A 14,568-nucleotide genomic window follows, 5' to 3' on the forward strand; every position below is an offset into this window, starting at 1 on the left:
ATATTCTACACCATGTTCTCTTGGGGGTGCCAATATGTGCCCTCCTCCAGGCTGGAAGGCTGTGGCTGGACACCCAACCGGAAGGTAGGTTTCTCTCACAGCTCCAGGTACTTTGCATTCTGGGAATAGTAGTTCTGAAGCAGGAAAGCAGGCCTGTTCCTGACTGTGGGTCTGGCAGGCAGCCTGGTTGCCATGGCAGCAGCTGGGCTGGAGCCACCGAACCATTTCATCCACAGCTCTGCTGGCTCTGAGAGCCTTCCAGCAAGAAAGCTTGGGCTCTGGGGAGGAGGGGGAGGGAAAAGAGGGAGAAGGGGGAAGGGAGAGAGGGGAGGCCCTCCTGGGCCTTCCCCAGAGGCTGGTGCTAGGCCTTGCCCTGCTCTGGGCCTTGTGGCCTGAGTCAGAGAGCAGTCCCAGCTCATCCTCAGAGCAGGATCCCCTGACCACTGGAGTCCTGTTCTGTTCTGTTCTTGTCTGTCAGTCAGGCTCCATAGACTCAGCTCTGTGAATGCAGAAGCCTACACCAGAATCAGAGAAAGGAGGGGGCAGCTCCCATGCCCAGGGGGACTCAGAGCCTGGGTAGAAAGGCAAGAAAGCCCCAAAGAATTACTTAGGAAGGAAAAGTCCTGTTCATTTCTCCTTCAAAGTGTCCCCAGAATCCTTTTTCTCCTCTCTGCACCTTGGCCACAGTCCTGGCTCATGCTATCTCCCCCAGAGAAGTCTTTCTAAAACACAAATCTGGTCCTGTCACACCCCTGCTTAAAATTCTTCAATGGCTCCCTTTTGCCCACGACTGGATCCAGTCCAAATTCTCTATGAGGATCATTCACGGCCTTTCAAATTCTGCCCTGAGGCTCCCTGTCCAGTTTCGTCTCCTGCCTCCTCCTTGGCTCCAGCCATGCAGAAGTTTTCTGGTCCCTCTTTATCTCTCCCTGCCTTTGCACTTGTTCATCTCTGCCTAGAATGCCCTTCCCTCTCTCTTCCACCCCTGAGCTGACCAAACCCAGCCGAAACACCTCCTCCTCAGTGAAGTCTTCTAAACTCCTTCTCTACCAGGGGAAGAACTAATGGCCTGGAGCCCTGACCTGGAGCTCTGAGCTCCCAGAGCACTTTGAATGTCCCTCTCAAGCACTTATCACTGGGGTTGTGATTACTGTCTCTGTGGCTGTCTCTCGCTCTCTCTTGCCTACGTCTGTGCTATCCCAGGGTCCCTAGTGCCCAGCTCAGCATCTGGCACAATGTAGGCACTCCATATATGGTGAACAGAATAAATTCACCAAAGGATGGCTATTTGGGCCTTTCTCACTCTCTAGCTCTTCTCCCTCCCTGGGCTTGGCTGCAGTTCCTGGTTTCTAGGCCCCTTCCCTCCCCTGCTCCTCCCATGGGTACACCTTGCACACGGCAGCTGATTGGCAGGCCCTATCGACCAGTGCCTTCTATTCTGGGCAGGGGTGGCATGGGCACCTGCACGTGGAGGCTGCAAACCTTTCCATGTCATTGGGAGTGCACATCAAGTTGCACCCGGGTCTCTGGAGAGGAGGCACCCATGTCTTAAATGGAGCCGTGATTTATGGGCCTAGATCCTGGAACTGAAAAAACCAATTAGGTTTCCCTGTTTCTCCAGCTGGAGGCAGGATAATTCTGGGAAAGTCCTTCCTCTTGGGCAGAGGCTCCATCATCCTGGGCCTCAGCCCTGAGGTTTACTCACTCAGTACCACCCCCTATGCCTGCTCCTTGGTGAGTAGCACCAGGCCTACTGGACCAGCTTTCCCTGCATTAAAATCCTGGCTCTATCACTTAACATCTGGGAAGCCTTTTCCAGATTTCTCTCCTCTCTGAGCCTCATTTCCTCATCATAATAAGAGGGTAAAAATCCTTATCTGCCTAGATCATTTATTCACTTACATGTGCATCCATTCATTCATTCACATATTCATTCCATGAAGATTTGTTAGGCACTCACTGTGGGGCAGGTGCTGGGTTAATCACTAAGTTGGCAGAGTTGTATAAAAAAGACATGGTCCCTGAGAGGAAGACCAACCTTGAAGTACTTCCAGGAAGAGGCAAGACTGTTAAGTACAGTCCTGGCCTGATCTGGGACCTCAATATTTATTCACTCAGTGGGTATTTACTGTGCACTTATGACATGGAGGATAAGCCTGGAACCAACCCAGGCCCTCCCCTGACTTGGCTCCTGCTCTCAGAGAAAACAGAGACAGACAGGGGAGCACAGAAAGGACTCTGAGCATTTGCTACATACTGCAGTGGTGAGACGGCCAGGAGAGAGAAGAGGGGGCTCCAGCAGTGGAAAGCAGTGGTGCAGACTACCCAGGGCTTTAGGTAGTCCCAGAGATGGTGGAGAGAGATTCCTTTGCACCTAGACTGGGCTGGGGCAAGAAGCAGCCTTCCCTGGTGAGGGTATTTGGGGCCGGGGAACAAGGCACTCTCAGAGAGAGGAGGCAAGAGACAGAGGGAGGATTGGCAGCTACACAGGGCATGGAGAGGGAGACGGGTCCCCAGAGCACGCAGAGGCTACTGTGTCACTGTCTCGCCCATGCTCTGTCATTCAGCATGGCCCTTATTTTCTCCATTCCGGAGGTAGCAGGAAGAACCTAGTCTAGGTGTTTGTCCCTTGAGGGGTTATGAGGGCAGAGGCCATGCGGTAGTGGCTCAAGCTGCTCCCCTCACTGCATCTCCCTAAGACAGAGCTGGCTCCTCGGACCCTCCCCCTGCTCCTGTTTGTTGGAAATCAGGGTCTTCACTCAAAGAGGTCTGGGCTCCAGGGCTTAGAAAAAGGTAGGAGGTGGCAGGCAGTAGGGAGAGGGTGGGAAGGTGGAGAACCATCATTACTAATCCTCATCCCCAGAGCAAAAATAACTGGCTTGCTCTGTGAGCTCTCAGCCTCCATTCCCCCATCTGTAAAATGGTGGGGTTGGACTAGGAGAACTCGAAGGGCTCTTTGGGTTCTATTTCTTCTGCTGTTGGGAATAGGGAGATAGCGGAGGGAGGGCACCGCAGAGAAAGGCTGGCTCCACCCTCTGCCGAGTGACCTAAATCAGCATTTGGTGACATTTCCCAGGACGCCTCAGTGCTGTGGCATTTCAGAGACTTGCTCCCTGACAGGGCTGGAGCCCTGAAGTGGCTGACCCTGTAGTCTCTGCTCCAGGCAGGCTCAGGCCACAGGCCCCCTCCTGGGACAAGCCTCACATTCCAAATAGCAGCAAAACGACATCTTTTGAGGTTAGTCCTGAACTGGCTTGGGGGCCGAGGTCCCACCTTGAAAACACTGGTTAGGGGAGGAGCGAGGCAGCCCTGGGCCCAGAACTTTCCTCACTAAGCCTCCTTTGTAAAATGGAGGCCCACAATCCCTGCTTCCTTCAGAGGGTAGTTGTGAACCTCTGACCAGATAAGTGTGAGAAAAGGGAAGTGTTTCATGAAGTGTGAGTTGTTGTGTAATGATGAGGGCCTCTGGTAAGGGCATTAGGCCTGGGGGTTGGGGGTTGTAACTTGTAAGAGATTAACAGGTTATAGAAGCTGGAAGAACCAAGTCAGACTCTGGCAGTTTCACAAGTTGGAGAGGGCTGCTTGTGGGGAGAAGGCAGCAGAGGGAACACGGTTGATGCTGACAGATGCTGTGGCAGTGTCAGAAATAGCTCATTTATTCAGTCTCAGGGTTGGTGGTGCCTGGGCTTTGGAGTCAGAACAAATCCTGGCTTCTGTGATCACTAGCAGTAAGGCCTTAGGCAAGATACTTCAATCTCTGAGTTTCATTGTCCTCATCTGTAAAATGGGGGGCAGTAATAATGCATAGCTTGAGGATTTGTTGATAAAATTAAAGAGGCTAATATTTGTAAAGCACTTACCACAGGGCTGCCACATAACAGGCTCTAAATCACTTGAATGAAGGCCACCATTAGTGGCATCACCCCTCAGACCCAGGAGGCAAGTTGGCCTCACCAGGAAGTTTTTCATCTCTGGTCAACCTGGTCTATAAAGGGGAGCAACCCCCCAGCAGGTTTGCATGCATTTAAATGTGTACTAGGCACTTAATGGTGCCCAACTCAGTGTGATAGAAAAGAGGAAAAAAACTTGATTTCAAGTCAGAGTCCTAATTTGCTGTTTATGTGAGCTCAAACAACTCCGGACTCCTCTTTGAGTCTCGGTTTTCTTATCTTTATAAATGGGAGTAATCAAGCAAGGATTATGGGTTGGTACTAAAAACCACTCTGAATGGCTGATGGGGAAGTGGACATTTGTTTGGTGCTGGAATAACCTGCAAACCTTATTTTCTAGAAGCAGGATGGGGGGAAAATCATAACTATCATCACCCAAGGTCCATCTGAGCATTTCTAATCATGGGCAAATGAGATATTCTGTGTCTTCTGATGTACTCTACGTGTAGTACATCACATCACCTAGCATGTGTTCTATCCAAAAATGTTTAACTTGAATCATTCTTTCCTTTAGATCTAACTTCCAGTTTATAGGAAATGCCAGGATAGTGTCAAGCTAAACAACATCACAAAGGAGAAATCAGACACATCTGGAAGGAGGGATATTCTGTGGGAAAACTGATGTGGACGTTTCAATAGGTCAAAAAAATGGAGGAATATATCATATTAAGCAATTTAAAGCATGTAATTATCAGATGACGTGTGGCCTCACAAGCCAACTGTAAAAGGATTCTGAGGGAGTCAGTTGGGGAAATTTGAATATGGTTTGGGTATTAGAAGGGATGAAAATTTACTGAAATGGAAAGGTGGAGATTGCTAACTGACAAAAAAGGAGGACATAAAGCAGTTTGTACAGGACAGTCTCATTTTTGGTAAAAAGATACTTATATGTAAGACAAAGATCTGGAGGGACATACATTAAGTACTAATAGTGGGAATCTCTGGGTTGTGGGAATATGATGTCTTTATTTTTATATTTTTGCTTTCTGTGTTTTTAAATTGTCCACAATGCACATGTATTGCTTCTGTAATAACAAAAGATTATTTAATAAATACAATGAGAACAATAATAGTGTGTAACTTGTAAGGCTGTAATGATGAAATGAGATCATTCAGTGAAGCAAAAGGCATAACATAAGTACGTGCTCAGTAGTTAGGCGCCGCTAAAATGTTTATGTTGTTCACCCCACCCTACCATTAGAGCAGAGCTGGTTTATTAGGAATGCGTCCCCCCACCCCCGGCCCCTGCTCCCTTCTCCCCTTCCCTGCCCTGCTCCTGGCTCATAGCCCGGCCCTGTTGATGTTTGCTGGACAAACTACTTTCCTTGGTCCAGCCTTTCTTGGACATCTAAGGAAGCATGATGGAAATAGTGGCCTTGTGCTCACACAGGTGCAGGTCTGTCCCAGAGGCCTCCCACTCTTCTCCATGAATCCCCAGGATATGCCCTCAGCTGGGTCCTCAGAACAAGCAGGAAGTGACCCTCTGCCAGGGAGTGAAGATGTAGTGGTCTGAGCTGGAGGAAACAGCCAGCTCCTACCACCCCCACTCCCCACTTCACTCCCAGGGCCATACCCTCCCAACCAACCCAGCTATTTTTGGCATCAGCTTCCAGAAGCTTCCTCCTCCTTCCCTACCCTAAACTTTGGGGCTGGGATAAGAGATAGAGATTGGGTCTGAGTTTATCCCACCACATGGCCTGGGATTAAGACTATCCCTACCATAGGAACTGGTTTTCTTCCTTTCCTTTCTTCCTTCCTACCTTTCTTTCTTTCTTTTCTTTTTCTTTCTTTCTTGTATTTCTTTCTTTCTTATTCTCTCTATTCTTTGCTTCTCTCTCTCTTGTCTTTTCCCTTCTTTCATTTCCTCTCCCTTCCTTCCTTCTTTCCTTTTCTTCCTTCCTTTCTTCCTTCCTTCTTTTTTCTTTCTTTCTTTCTTTTCTTTCTTTCTTTCTTTCTTTCTTTCTTTCTTTCTTTCTTTCTTTCCTTCCTTCCTTCCTTCCTTCCTTCCTTCCTTCCTTCCTTCCTTCCTTCCTTCCTTCCTTCTTACTCTCTGTGCCAGTTTGAATGTATTATGTCCCCTAGAAAAAGCCACATTCTTTGATGCAATCTTGTGTGGGCAGACTTATCAGTGTTGATTAGATTGTAATTTTTGAAGTGTTTCTGTGGAGATGCACCCCACCCAACTGTGGGTGATGACTCTGATTGGATAATTTCCATGGAGGTGTTACCCCACCCATTCAGGATGGGTCTAAATTAAATCACTGGAGCCATATAAATGAGCTGACAAACAGAAGGAACTCAGTGCAGCCAAGAATGACATTTTGAAGAGGAGCTACAGCCAAGAGAGACACTTTGAAGAATGCACAGGAGCTGAGTAGAGGGAGCAGCTGCAGATGAGAGACAGTTTGAAGATGGCCATTGAAAGCAGACTTTAGCTCCAGAGAAGTTAAGAGAGGACAAATGCCCCAAGAGCAAGTAAGAGTGACATTTTTGAGGAACTGCAGCCTAGAGAGGAACGTCCTGGGAGAAAGCCATTTTGAACCAGAACTTTGGAGCAGACACCAGCCACATGCCTTCCCAGCTAACAGAGGTTTTCCGGACACCATTGGCCATCATCCAGTGAAGGTACCCTATTGTTGATGTGTTACCTTGGACACTTTATGGCCTTAAGACTGTAACTGTGTAACCAAATAAATCCCCTTTTATAAAAGCCAATCCATTTCTGGTGTTTTGCATTCCAGCAGCATTAGCACACTTCCTTCCTTCTTTCCTTCCTTCCTTCCTTCCTTCCTTCCTTCCTTCCTTCCTTCCTTCCTTCTTGTAGAAAAATCATGCATAAAATACAAAGTTCCTATATACAACCCTGTTGTTAACACCTTGGATTAGTTTGGTGCATTTGTTACAATTCACGAACGAACATTTTAACAACTGTGCTATTAATTATAGGTCGTTGTTCATGATAGGGTTCACTGTTTGTGTTGTACAGTCCCATATTTTTTGGAACTGGTTCTTCATCTGGGTCTGAGGCTAGCTTTCCAGATAGAGCCTTGGAGTTGGGACCAGACTGCGTCTGTCTCCACTTCCAGGGCCTCAGGATTCAGGCTAGGTCTGAGGCCAGCCCCCTGCTAAGAGCTGGGTTTTAAGACCTGAGGTGAGCCTAGGTCTGAAGCTTGCTCTGAGCTGAAAGCTGAAGCTGAGGTGTTATGGGCTAAGGGCTGGGCTATTGCCCTACCTGTAAGGATTGGGAGCGGGCTCTGTACTCAAGAGAAGGAGGCTGGGAGGCCGGTGGCGGGGTGTGAGGATCGCGGGACTGGGCGTGGAAAGGGGCTCTCCGCGGAGACGCAGAGGCGCCTCGCGTACCACAGCTCTGGCTCCCGCGTCGGGTGAACCTTGCGGTGAGGATAGGACAGGAACGTCCCCGTCGGGGGAGGGAGGGGCGGGCGTGTGCTAGGGGACCCTCGGGCACCAGCAGAGGCGCAGTGCGGAGGGAGGGAGCGCGAGGAAGGGCTTCTGAGGGGACACGAGGACCTGGAGCAGCGCAGAGGTTTCCCGGCGTGCGTGGATAGCGCCCCATTACCCCCAGCTCCGCCCCTCAGAGCCTGATCGGCTCCTTGCTTATTAGGCAGACATCTCCTCCTTAATAAAAAATACATGACTAAATAAATAATAACATCCATAATCAAGCGGGAAACTGCTTGCCACTCTTCATTTTATTTCCCCAGCTCCTTCTTTCCAGGGTGGTCCCGCGGCTCCAGGGTTGGGTCGTTCTGTAGTGCCCTCCTTTTTCTCCCCTAGCGTTGTTCTGATCCCTCAACTCAAGAGACGACTAGGAACGAGGGAATGATAGAGCTGCTCTTAGGGTGACCGAATAGGTAGGTGCCTCTCTGCTCTGGACCTGCTCTTGGAGCTATATCAGCTTTTCAGGCACAAGCAGCGAGCAACAGCTGAGCCTCTGGGGCCAGGGCTGGGGTAGTCCCCAACACAGGAGGACCCCAAGTCAGGTCGTGGCAGGAGACAAGAGAGTGAGAGAAGAACCTGGAAGATGGGACTGCTAGAGGGTTGCAGGCACAAACAGGAGCTGGCATATGCATAGGGTGAGGGAGGGGGCCTTGACCAACACTCAAGTCCCCAGAGGGGAGATTGTCTTTCTTAGAAAGAAAAACAGAATCACTTTTTTTTTCTCCCAGGCAGCCTCATGTTTTGTCCCTTTCTCTCTGTCACTGTGTGTCACACACACTCTCTCTCTGTGTCTCTGTTTTGTGTTTCTTCATTGCTTCTCTTCCACTATCATCCCCCTCCTTACCCGGCTCAGTATGCTTTGGAGATGTTGGCCAGGAGTGACCATTCCTCAAGGTTAAAAGTAATTCTATCCCAGGCTTGAAGGTTCAGGACCATGGAGAGCATCCTGCAGGGGAGAGGCCACTTTCCAAAAAAAAACCAGAACAAATAAAAAGGAGCATTGGATCGCCTGTGGAGGGTAAGGGAGCAGGGGAAAGGTGGTGGGGAAAGGGAAGGGTGTAGGTGAGGGTCAGGCCCTTCTAGGCTGGGTGCCTCTGAACTCGGACTCAGAATTTTTGCTCCCCTGGACCAAAGGCCTTGTTCCTCTTCCCTCCCTTTACCACCTTCAAGGAGCGGGGAGAGGGAGGAGCTGCCTGCCCTGTGGGGTACGCGGCTCTGCAGCACAGTTTGCTAGGAAGCTCTCTGAACCTCTGTAGAGCAGAAATCTAAACACATGAACCGAGTATGTTTTTCTTCAAGAGAATGGCGTGACCCTTGGCAGATGTTAGGGAGACTGTGTAGGATGTGTTGTGTGTGCATGAGAAGGGGGTAGTTACAACCCTTCAGATAAGGATGTACCCCAAATGTAGGGGGAGTAGGAGATAGGGACGAGGGTCTTGTTGGGCCTGTCCATTCTGGCAGCTGCAGCCTGAGAGTGGGTGGTCAGTCAGGGCCTTCCCTGGCCTCAGCTCAGGACTAATGGGACCCAGGAGTCTCCTCTTCCCTCCAGCAGCTCCTCCTAGGCTGAGCCAGGAGCCAGATTTCAGGAGCAATCCAGATGTTCAGGGGAAATGCAGAGAAATGGAGCAGATGGGTCTAGGATTCCTATGAGGGGGTGAGGGGGGAGAGGAGGCCAGCAGTTGGAAGATATGCTGGGGCATGTGCTTGAGTTAACATGTACCTGGGCATGTGCCACAGCATGTGCTTAGGGTATGGGACTGGGTCAGGGAGCTGGCTGGGTCAGGTGGCCCTAGGTGGTTTTCCTATACCGGCTACTGAGATCTGTCCTGAGCTGCCTCCAGCTGTGTTAGGGTCTGAAGGGTGCACTCCAGTGCCACGTGCTGCACCAGGCTCTGAGAATACAGATCTGAGCATGGCACACCTTGCCCCTGACCTTGGAGAGCTCAGTCTTTCACCCCAGTGAAGAGCCGTGACTTGGGCCCAGGGAACCCATCTGTGCCGTTTTGTATATTTATATCCCCCAGAAAAAGCCATATTCTTTAATGCATTCTTGTGGGGGCAGACGTATTAGTGTGGATAGGTTCGAACCTATTGGTTCAGGGTTCATGGAGATGTGACCCACCCAACTGTAGGTGATAACTCTGATTGGATAATTTCCACGGAGGTGTGGCCCCGCCCATTCAGTGTGGGCCTTGTTTAGTTTAGTGGAGCACTGTGTGAGCTCAGACAGAAGGAGCTCATAGCTAGCTGGAGCTCAGACAGACGTTTTGAAGATGGCCATTGGAAGCTGATGCAGATATTTTGGAGAACGCCATTTTGAAATGCAACCTGGGATCAAGCAGACGCCAGCCACATGCCTTCCCAGCTAACAGAGGTTTTTCGGATGCCACTGGCCATCCTCCAGTGAAGGTACCCTTTGCTGATGGACACTTTATGGCCTTAAGACTGTAACTGTGTAACCAAATAAACCGCCTTTATAAAAGCCAGTCCATCTCTGGTATTTTGCATTCCAGCAGCATTAGCAAACTAGAACACCAACCCTCTGACCTGAGGCCAGAATGACCTCTCCTTGTGGACTGGGGGAGGAAAGCCCTGAGGCCTGAATGAGAAGGTCTAAGCTGTCCCCTCATTTTCTACCCCAGGAAACCACAGCTCATTGTCTCACCTAGAGCCTCAACCCCTGACTGTGCCATCCCTGCTGTTTTCTGCAGTTACTGTGTTTCCTGGGAAGCTGTGGGGCAAGGCAAAGGAGGCTGGACACCTATGGTCAGAATCTAGAACTGGTGTCTGCTCCTGACTCTCCCATGGACCCTAGGGCCCAGCATCTGGCTGTGGTCAACTCACCACATTCACACCAGCCTGGGGGAACCGACATGAGTACCATTTGGCAGATGAGCAAACTGAGGTACAGAAGAGTAAAACCACTTATTCAATGCATACCTCTTCAGCAGAGCCAGGATTTGAACTTAAATTTGTATGCCTCTTTTTCTACACTTCTTCCTCTAGGCAATCAGACCATTCTGGCTCTGCACACCAGCCAGCTGCGTGGCCCTAGGCAAGTTAGTATCTTTCTCCTCTGGGCCTCCATTTTCCCATCTGTAAAATCTCGAAGAGCCTGTCCCATTCTGCTATCCTGTGATGTCACAACCACCCTCAGCCCTGGGAAAGGAGTCAGTGAGGGCAGACCACGTACTGATGCTATTTTAAGTTAAGGCAAGGCTGTGGCCACTTCCCCACACCTGCCACACCCTTGGGGCATCCCAGGATGTCAAGAAGCTTGTTGGAGGTGGGGGTCCTCTGTAGACCATAGTGCTGGGGTTGGAGTGGGGTCTGGGGGGGCCAGGCCTGGGCCAGTCTTTGCCCACTGGGGAGGAGGAGCAGAGGGAGGTCTGGGTGGGGAGTGGAGCTCGCTGGGCAGGCCAGAGCTAGGCGGGCAGAGCCAGGCGGGGAGAGCCAGGCAGGCAAAGCAGAACGAGGCTCAAAGCTCCAGGGCTTTACAAATGGATTTTGCTGTAATGGAAATTTCCACCCATCCCTGAAATGAGCCTGGCAGTGAGGGCCAGGTCTGGTGGGGGCAGTGACAGCCGGGGATGTGGACAAGGACAAAAGCCAAACTCTTGAAGCCCTTCAGACCTATCTACCTCTCTCCATACCACCCATACCCCTCTATCACCCCTCTCCCCAGCTGAGGTCCCCCAGATACTAGGGACCTTTGCAGTCCTCACACATTGTTACACTCTTCTTATTTTCTCTCCTAACCACTTCATGCCCTCTTACACCCCTAGACGCACCTGACACTCGCCCCCTACCTCCAACTTTATCCTCAGGCCAACTTTTCACCCCCCACCCCCTTACCCCTCTCAGGTCCTGCCCCCTCCCCCTCCCTCACAAGCCCACACACACCTGACACTCCCCTCACCTACTTCATCCTCAGGTCACCCTTTCACCTCTTACCTCCTCATGCTCCCCCCTACCTCCCCCACACCATTCCACCTTATACACCTTCTCACATGCCTGACACTCCCCTCACCTCCTATTTCACTCCTCACACCTCACCCCTTCACTCCTCCTCACTGCTCACACCCCTCACCGACTGGCCCCCTTCACCTCCTCACACACTTTCCCGCCTGCACTTCTCACCCCTTAACCCACGTGGCACACCTCCTCCTCGCTTCAGTTCATGGAATCATCGTCTGTGCCCGACGTGCCCCCACTTTCCACTTCACTCCTCATGCCCCTGTGTGCCCCTCACCCCTCTCTCATCCCTAACCCCCTTCTCACCTCACATCCCTCCGTCACTAACCATGAGGGCCCAGTATCTCCTTGTGAAGAGATGGGCTTGAGTCAGGCCCTCCCTTCCCAGCTGGGTGAGCCAGGAAATTACCTAATCTCTCTGAGATTCAGTTTTCTCATCTGTAAAATGGGACTGACCACTGAGGGCTGACTGAGTGGGCCAACGTGTGTGTGGAGCCCTTTGCTAAACAGCGCTGGGTGGGGATTGTGGGTAGAGTATGTGCTAGATCTGAAGAGCTGGTGAAAGTGCCAAAAACTCTTTTGGGGGGAGGGGGAAGGGTGAATCTGGTCATGCAGGCCCACAGGGCGGAAGTAATGGGGTAAGAGCTGACTAGGCTGCTGGGAAATGTGGGTGGTGCCGGCCTTAAAGAGGTGAGTCTGGTGGCGGTGGGGGCAGGATTTCCGCTCCCAGGATGAGCCTGGGGCATCCAAGGAGCCTGGACACTCCTTTTTAGGAGCTGCTGGCCACAGCCACTGGAGGGCAACCTGCTGCCTCCCCAGGAGAGTGGGGGTGTGGCGGGCAGGGTGGGGGAGGGGAGAAGAGCACAGGGGAGTGGCTGGGATGGGGACAGACCCTGGAGGGGCATCCCTGGTCCCCTGCTGGGAGGTGGGGAGAATGGGGAGCGCATCAACGGAGCCTTGAGTACAGAATGTAGAAGCCAAAAGTGGGGGAGCCTGGAGAGGTGTGGGGCTTGACTTGCTGTGGTTTTCCTTGGGGGACTGATTTCTTATAAGGGCTCAAGACAGAGGTGGAGGGGGGAAATTAGCCTGGTCTCTCGGGAGGTTGTCATGCCAGAAGTGTTGGAGATGGGATCCCCATGACTGCAGGAACAGGGCTCCTTCTGCCCTGTGGGAAGGCTGGGGGGTGAAGCTGGACAGAATTGAGTGGGGAACACCGTGAAGGGTGAATGGGGGGCTACGGGACCCAACAGGAACCTGGGAAGGTGAGGAATGGAAGAGGGAATCAGGAGGGGCCTGGAGGGGACTGGGTGAGCCTAGGGTTGCCCTCTGGCCCAAGCAGTGGCTAAGGCCGGAGCATATGTGGCCCAGCTCCAGTCTGCTCCCCCAGGGCAGGGCCCACGGAGCTCAGCCACATGCCCTCATCCTCTAATTACATGTCGACTTATTACTCATTATTAATTAAGCAGCAGCTCTGAACTGCTCCAAACTTCCTCCTGCCCCAGCCACCAAGAGCTGGGCAGCAAGCAGGAGCCCAGGACTAAGCTGGGCCAATGGATGGAGAGAAACAGGGGTGGAGAAAGGTGTGGAGGTCATAGGTCATAGGTGAAGGACGATACACAAGGGTAGTCATTGAATGTCCATTCAGATGAGAAGTGGCCCTGAATCTGGGGCAGGGGGTGGGAAGGGCAGGGGCAGGGGAGCTAGAAATGGGGAGGAGGCACCAGGGAGCCTGTATCTGGGACTCTGGGGAAAGGAGGGAGAGCTGGTAAGGCCAGAGGAGGTGTGAGAGACCAGGGGTGGCTGGGGTAAGGGTGGGTGAGTGTTGGATCCTGGGTTGGACCCTCCCCCCACCCCAGGTGAGATCTTCACAGGACCTGCATCAGGTGCAGAGCCAGTGTCTACCACCAGGGGGGCTGTCTGTGAGGCTGGGCCTGTGCCGGCGGCTCTGCATTTGCGGGCTTGTGCCTCCGAAAATGGGTCTGTGTTGCTGTCATGAGCACCCAGCTCTGCAGGGAGAGGGGAGGAAGCTCCCTGGGATTGAATTACCTTTCAGATCTAAAGCCTGGATTCCTCCAGGCCCAGTAGGTGGGCATGTACACACGTTCCCGAGAGCATTACTGCATGTGGGCTGTTACTAAGGAGCCAGAGGCTCGCCCGAGTTTGTTCAGCTCCCATCTACCCCGTCCACAGGCAAGGAAAAGGAGGGGTGGGCTGGGGGAGACACCCGCCCCTGCCCGCGAGGCCCCTCAGACAGGACTGGGGAGGCCTCTATTAGAATTCTGACTCTCCTTCGCTCTTGCCACAGATGACCTGGCACATGAATGGTTTTCTCATCTTTAAAAGGGGATGATAATAATGACAACAGCATGAGCCAAGCACTGTGCTAAGTACTGAATTTTTTAATATCTTCACCTAATCCTGTAAGGTAGGGTAGGTACCATTTTATAGGTGAAGAAGCAGGGGCTCAGAGAGGCGAAGTGATTTTCCTGTGGTCACACAGTTGGTAAGTGACCAAGCTGGGACTCTGACCCCAGCACCTTGCCCTGAAGGAAGTGTGGGGCCCATATCTCAGGGTCGCAGTGAGGAGTAAATGAGACACTGTTTGGGGCTCAGCACACAGTAAGTGCTCGGGAAATATTGTGTTAATATTGTTATTAGTTACTCATCTGCACCTGCTCAGGTGGCAGGGGGCTGGGGGGCGGGGTGTGGAGAAGCTGGTTGTGGTGGTGGGTGGAGGGGAGGCAGCTGCAGGGAGGTTATGGATGCAGGGGCCAGGAAGCGGGAGGTGGGGGCTGGATGCTGAAGGCAGGGGAGGGTGGGGCAAGCTGAGCAGAGGAAACGGAAGTGAATGCTTGTGTATTTACTTAAAGATTTTGCTCCGGTGTTTGCCTCATTGGCCAGACATCTGGTTTTCCCAGGCGTCCCCCGGGGAATGGAAGTCAGACAACATTACTTCAGTGGCTCTAATGCCATCCACCTCAGGCTCGCTTGCACTCACTCGTGGGGCTCAGGATGCCCCCCTGCATGCAGACTGGGGGGTGAGCAGCTGGTCTGGATCCAGAGCTCACTCCCTAGGAGTGGGGAGCCCCTTCTGGCTGCCAGTTATTCTCTTCTGGCTGCTAGTTATTCTCCTCTCACCTGCTCAGAGCTGGAAACAGTGGGGTCAGGCTCTTCAACCCACTCT

Source organism: Choloepus didactylus, chromosome 13 (assembly GCF_015220235.1).
Source record: "Choloepus didactylus isolate mChoDid1 chromosome 13, mChoDid1.pri, whole genome shotgun sequence".
Classification (NCBI taxonomy): Eukaryota; Metazoa; Chordata; class Mammalia; order Pilosa; family Megalonychidae; genus Choloepus; species Choloepus didactylus.